Source organism: Phoca vitulina, unplaced genomic scaffold, assembly GCF_004348235.1.
Source record: "Phoca vitulina isolate PV1807 unplaced genomic scaffold, GSC_HSeal_1.0 scaffold52, whole genome shotgun sequence".
NCBI classification, from domain to species: domain Eukaryota; kingdom Metazoa; phylum Chordata; class Mammalia; order Carnivora; family Phocidae; genus Phoca; species Phoca vitulina.
In genome coordinates this window covers 5,687,142-5,694,191 of record NW_022589755.1, presented here as the reverse complement: position 1 = coordinate 5,694,191, position 7,050 = coordinate 5,687,142, and positions in this window count along the sequence as shown.

Below are 7,050 nucleotides of genomic sequence, written 5' to 3'. Positions count from 1 at the left end.
TTCACTAGCAGACCAAGGAAGAAAATGTAATGATTTCTATCAACGTGGAGAAATAATTTGATAAGGTTTTATATCTATTTATGATTGAAAATTAAACACTTAGTAAACTAGGAGAAAAAAGGATATTTTCTTAACTTTATAAAGCTTCCAGCAAATACCATAAAAATTTTGGATGCCTTCCTTCTAAGAGCAAGAATGACATTAGAATATCCTCATCATGGCTGTTGCTTAATACAGTACTGTATATAAATCCTGATTAATGGTTATTTAAAAAGCTATAGGAACAAGTAAGAGATATCAGCAAGGTCCTGAATTACAAGATTAACCTACTCGGGCGCCTGGCTGGCTTAGTCGGTGGAGCGCAAGACTCTTGATCTCTCAGAGTTGTGAGTTTGAGCCCCACATTGGGTGTAGAGATTACTTAAAAAAATAAAACGTCTTTAAAAAGTCAAACGAAAAACTCCAAGATTAACCTACAAAAATCAATTCCATTTCTCTACACCGACAACAGACAAACATGAAATGTAATTAAAAATACCATTCACCATCCCTCTGAAATATCTAGAAATCATCTAGGAACTAACACATAAAAGAAAATTAAGATTCTGGGGATAAGACTTTAAACTCTAATGAAGGACCCAAAGATGATCAGAATAAAAGTAAAGACACTTCTACTTGGATTATTTTAAAGTTTTTTTTTTAAAGACTTTATTTATTTATTTGAGAGAGAGAGAGTAAGAGAGCACAAGCAGGGGAGAGGGAGAAGCAGGCTCCCCACCCAGCAGGGAGCCCGACGTGGGGCTTGATCCCAGGACCCCAGGATCATGACCTGAGCCGAAGGCAGACGTTTAACCAACTGAGCCACCAGGTGCCCCTATTTTAAAGTTTTTTTGAGATTCACATACCATACAATTCATACAACTAAAGTGGACAATTCAATGGTTCTTGGTACATTCAGATATGAGCAACCATCACCACGGTCAATTTTAGAACATTTTCACCATCACAAACAAACAAAAACAAATAGACACCAAACCTGTACCTTTCAGCAATTTTCTTATCACTCCATCCACTTCCAGTCCCAAGAAACCAAGAATCTATTTTCTGACTTTACAGATTTTCCCGTTATGGATATTTCAGATGAATGGAATCATATAAATGGGTCGTCTTTTGTGATTGGCTTCTTGCGCTTAGTGTGATGGTCTCAAGTTTCATCTGGGTTGTGGCATGGATGAGTACCTCATTCTTTCTTATGGCCAAATAACATTTCATTGTGTGGATATGTTGCATTTTGTTTATCATTCATCAGTTGATGGGGATATGTCGACTGTTTCCACCTTTAATGCTGCTATAAATATTCATGTCCAAGTTTTTGTGTGGTTGTGTGTTTTCATTTCTCTTGGATATCTATCTAGGAGGGGGAATTGCTGGATCTCATGGTAACTCTGTTTGACGTTTTTGAACTGCCAGCCTGTTTCCCACAGTGAGCTCCCTCCAGCAGTGTGTGAGGGTTCCAGTTTCTCCTCATCCTTGCCAACACTTGTTATTATCTGACTTTTTAATTTTAGCCGTTCTCGGGGATGCGAAGTGATACCTACACCCTTGTGATTTTGATTTGCATTTCTTTGATGACTAATGATGCCAATATTTTCATGTGCTTTTTTTGGCCATTTGTGTATCTCCTTTGGGAAACATCTATTCACATCTCTTGTCCATTCAAAAATGGTGTGACTTGTATTTTTGATATTGAGTTGTAAGAGTTCTTCACATATTTAATTGTTTTTTTTGGTTGTTGCTTTGGGGCTTACCATATACATTTTAATTGATTGGAATCAGGTTCCTATTTACACTAGCTTAATTCCAGTGAGATAGAGAATTGCTACTCCTATAGAGCTCTATTCTCTTTTCTCTCTTTCTGTGGTATTATTGTCATACATAATAATATTACAAAGCCAACAATAATTATTATTACTACTTTACCATCCATAGTCATTTCCTTAGCTTTCCTCTACCACCTTCTTTGTGTTGATATTGGCAAATATTTTACATCTCTATATGTTATAGGCCAATGATACATTATATGTATATTATTTTATACAATTGATTTTAAAATCAGTTAAGAGAATAATGGGGAAAAACTATGCATTAATACTGTCTTTTAAAATTACATAATTAGGACGCCTGGGTAGCTCAGATGGTTAGGCGTCTGCCTTCCCCTCAGGTCATGATCCCAGGGTCCTGGGATCGAGTCCTGCATCAGGCTCCCTGCTCAGCAGGGAGTCTGCTTCTCCCTCTCTCTCTGCTCTTCCTTCCCGCTCGTCACTTTCTCTCTCTTTCTCTCAGGTAAATAAAAAAATATATATTTTAAAAAATAAAATAAAATAAAATTACATAATTACCAGGGCACCTGGTTGGCTTAGTTGGTGGAGACTGTGACTCTGGATCTCGGGGTTGTGATTTTGAGCCTCATGTTGGGTGTAGAGATTACTAAAAATAAAATCTTTAGAAAATAAAATAAGGGGTGCCTGGGTGGCTCAGTTGTTAAGCATCTGCCTTCAACTCAGGTCATGATCCCAGGGTCCTGGGATCGAGCCCCACATCAGGCTCCCTGCTCAGCGGGAAACCTGCTTCTCCCTCCTCCACTCTCCGTGCTTGTGTTCCCTCTCTCGCTGTGTCTCTCTCTGTCAAATAAATAAATAAAATCTTTAATAAAATAAAATAAAATAAAATAAAATAAAATAAAATAAAATAATTACCTTAACTAGTTTTCCCTGTGGATTTGCATGACCATCTGGAATTACTTTGCCTTCTGCCTGAAGAACTTCCTGTAGTATTTCTTGTAAGGCAGGTCTGCTAGCAACAGATTCTCTCAGTTTTTGTTTATCTAGGAATGTCTTTATTTTACCTTCACTTTTGAAAGATAGCTTTGCTGGCTATAAGATTCTTGGTTGCCACTGTTATTCTTTGAGCACTTTGAGGGGCGCCTGACTGGCTCAGTGAGTAGAGCACGTGACTCTTGATCTCCGGGTTGTGAGTTTGAGCCCCACATTGGGTGTAGAGATTACTCAAAAAAATAAAACCTTGGGGCGCCTGGGTGGCTCAGTCGGTTAAGTGTGGACTCTTGGTTTCAGCTCAGGTCATGATCTCAGGGTCCTGGGATTGAGCCCTGCATTGGGCTCTATGCTCAGCACAGAGTCTACTGAAGTTTCTTTCTCCCTCTCCACCGCCACCCTAGCCCGGCTCATGTGCGCTCTCTCTCTCTTAAATAAAGAAATACATCTTAAAAATAAAATAAAATCTTTAAACAACAAAAAGAAAGATTTTTCTCCATGTCTTTATTCTTCCTAGGGGACTGGCAGGGTCAGAGGACGTGTAGTGAGTTGTGTTGCTAGATGGTGCCATAGGGCACCCAGCGGGGCATTTCCCGTGCTTCCTCAGGGCGACCACGTCGTCACTGTCTTCCACCTCCCCCCGCCCCAGAACAGAGGGATCCCTATGAAGTTTTAAATTTGTATTGATTTTCTAATGAATGCGGTTAAGTAGTCTTTCAGGAGACTGGTTTTAGAGCCGGCTTGAGCTTTCTCCTCAGGGAGATGGTGGTCTTTGGTTGGGAAGAGCCCTGCATGGTTGGTAGGGTGGGTTTGAGACCCAGAGGGAGCACAGCTTCTTAGCATGGCCAAGGGAAGGAATCAGCATTTCCTTGGACAGCCTCCATGAGAGAGTCTTGTGGAGGATGCCCTAAGGCTCGGATTTTAGGGACTGAAAATCTCTCTTTAATAAAATTTCTATGAGAACCCAAGAAGGCGATTCACACCTTCATTCATCAAATAAGGGCAGTTCACAGGTCTTGATGATGTCCTGTGCACCAGGTCCTGTCCAGAGCTTTATAAACATATGGACACCCCAAATCGGCATCTCGACCCTACCAGAGTGGTATTACGATTATGCCTATTCTACCACAGATGAGGAAGCTGGAGGGTCAGAGAGGTAAGGTCACATAGCGAGTAAGTGGCAGTCAGGGCTTGCAAAGACTGACCCTACTAATCCATTCAGTCATGATTATTGAGAGCCGGTGGGCTGAACGGCATGGTTCTAGGCTCTAGAGAGAGGTGAAGGGAGATCCCTACTTTGGAGAGGGACATTCAAGGGAGAGGGCCTGACATTTGAGGGGAGGGGGCTAACATTCCAAAGGGAGGAACTGACATCCCAGAAGGAGGCGCCAACATCCCAGTGGGAGGGTCTGACATTCTGGGGGAGGAGCTTATGTCCCAAGGGGAGGGGCCGACATCCCTTATCCTCCAGAGCCTACAGCCTCCTCCTCACAATACTCTGTCCCTTCAAGTATTGACTGAGCCCACGGTACAAATAAATCTCTGCCATCCTCTGGAATCCCTGACCAGAACAGGGCCTCTGCCCTCACGGAGTTCACAGCCTAGGGAAGACAGTCCTGAACAGGAAGATCCTGCAGAAAGATATTTACCTCCCAGGCAGGAGGGAGGCAATTACTCGCTCTTAATCACTACCTCTGTTTCTCTCAGCAAGGAGAGAGGGGAGGCGGCGCCCCCAATCTGGCCTGGTTTGAGATGTTCCCAGCCGTGGGAGACAGACGACTGTCATCAAATGTCGGGAAATAGCTGTCATGAGACTCCTCACCCCCTGACACTTGACACCTTTCCCTTCCCGGCGCCTGAAGCCTTCGTTCCGTGGCTGCAAAGTCATAGGTACTGTTTCTGTTGACTGAGCACCGAATGCTTCCTAATCCTCACGCATCCCTGCTGGGGTAGAGACTGAATTGCTCGGGGTCCCAGTCAGGGTCAGGATGTCAGGGTCCGGGTCCAAGCTCAGCATGGTGGTGGGAGTCTGGAGCCCACGCCCTTCCCGATACACACGATCAGCTGTGCTATGGTCTCCTGGCTCCCATTCTTGTCCGCGTGGAATCAGATGAAGAGGGGGACAAGGTGACAGCCTTACACCTTTGTCTGTTTCATTCACTTCTGTGTCCTTCGCTCCTGAGATGCGGTCTGTCGTGAATGACGTGCTGTCCCACCCTCTGGGGCTCGCACTGACCGAGACCTGGGCTTACGCAGTGTTAATGATTCATTTCTTTGAAAATGGGGACTTCCCATGTGCCTCCTCCTGTGGTGGGTGATGCTGGGGACCCCAGAGGAGTCAGACCAGGACCCTGATCTCAAAGAGCCTGCAGGCTGGCCACAGAGATGGATTTAGTCAGTGAGCTATCAAGTTGGTTACGGCTGTGACAGAACAGGGACCAGTTGTAAGGGGTGGGGTGGGAGCTTGAGAGATGGAGTTGAGGGCTTTCATGGGCCCTGGTGGAAGGCCAGGCTGAGGGGCACTGGGGAGCCATGGGAAGTGTGTGAGCAGGGGAGGGGTCAACACTGAATGTAGAGAAGTCCCTCTGGGGTCCCCTGGGGGATGGAGAGAGGCCAGGAGAATGTGGGCATGGGGGTCCTGGGGGAGAGGAGAAGGCCTGAGTAGGGGCCAGGTTATAGAGATGGAGGGGAGAGAGTGGAGGGAAGGAGAGGCTAGTAGTGGGCTCTGATCCAGCATACCCTCCCTTGCCTCACCTCCCAGTCTGGCAGAGCATGGCTCCCACTCCCTCCTCTTTAAACAGACACTAACCCCCCACCCTGTTTCCCACAGCCTGGCCACGCCCTCCAGGCTTCTCCTGCGGCCATCCTGGGTCCAGAGCCCCCCTTCTTCCTGCTGCCTGCCCTCAACTCCCTACCCCCTGTCCTTCCGGAGGCAAACTCATTGACCTAGAAACTGTGTGACCTTCAGAGCACCTCCATTTGCTGGTCTGTAAAATGGCTGCTATAACCAATACCACACGAATTTATCCTGCAGTTCTGGGGGTCCTAAATGGGGGTCACTGGGTTCAGGAAGAGGGTCCATTTCCTTTCCTTCTCTAGCTTCTAGAGGTTGCCCTGTTTGGTGGCTCGTGGGCCTTCGTGCATCTTCAAAGCCAGCAGGGTCGGTCTCTCGGCCCCTCGCTCTTCTGCCTTCCTCTCCTACTTCCCAGTGACGGTGTGGGCCCACCTGGACAATCCAGGGTCCTCTCCCCATTTTGACAAACAGCCTTAATTCCATCTGTGACCTTACTACCCTTTGCCACGGAATGGAATGTAGGCCCGGGTCCCGGGGATTACGGCGTGGACATCTTTGGGGCCAGTGATCTGGGGGGCTGGCCCTTCTACCAGGACGCCTGCATCCCCTGCACTGAGTCAGCTGGTGTCTGGCTTTGGGGTGCTGCTGGGGGCGCTGAGCACCTTTCACAGCCGGGTGAGGGCCAGGGCAGGACTGATTGGGGAGGCCCCAGCTGCTGGGGGTGCCGTGGGCCATAGGGGGGCATGTTGTTTCCCTGCTGGGTCCCCTTCCACCTGCTGCTTCTGCTGGGGCTGGTGGGGAGATGGGAGAGCCCAGGCTGGACATGGTGGAGGTGTGGGTGCTGCTCAGACCACTGGAGCTCACCCTGGGTGGGGGAGGGGGGATGGGCAGTGGCTGTTCCAACCCTCTGCAGCCCCCCCTCTCCCGGGGGCCAGGCCTCCAGGCAGTGGCTGTGCCAGGCCCTCTGGTTCTGCCAAGGGAGAGAGTCTGCGACGGACACGGACACGGATGAGAGGCCCAGCCATCCTGGGAGGACCTGAAGGGAGACAGTGTGGGGGAGCGTGGAGGGTGAGGGAGGTCCTATCTCCTCCGACTCTGGAGAATATGAGGTGTGGAAATTCAGTAAGAGATGGATAGGAGAATGGGGAGGCAGAGCGAGAGAGGTGGAGAGAGAGGGACAGAGAGGCAGAGAGGACAGGGGTGGGGGGAGACAGAGACGGGGTCAGGGGAGATACAGAAGACCCTGAGAGAGTGGGACAGAGACCCCGAGAGACCCTGTGGGGCAGGGACACAGAGACCCCAAGAAATGGGGTGAAATGGAAGGAGAGGGGGAGGGGATGCATGCAGGTGCATGGGACTGCATAGACGCGGGCAGCTGATGGCAGCCAAGGCAGGGAGGGGAGGTGAGAAGCAGGTCAGGCTGCT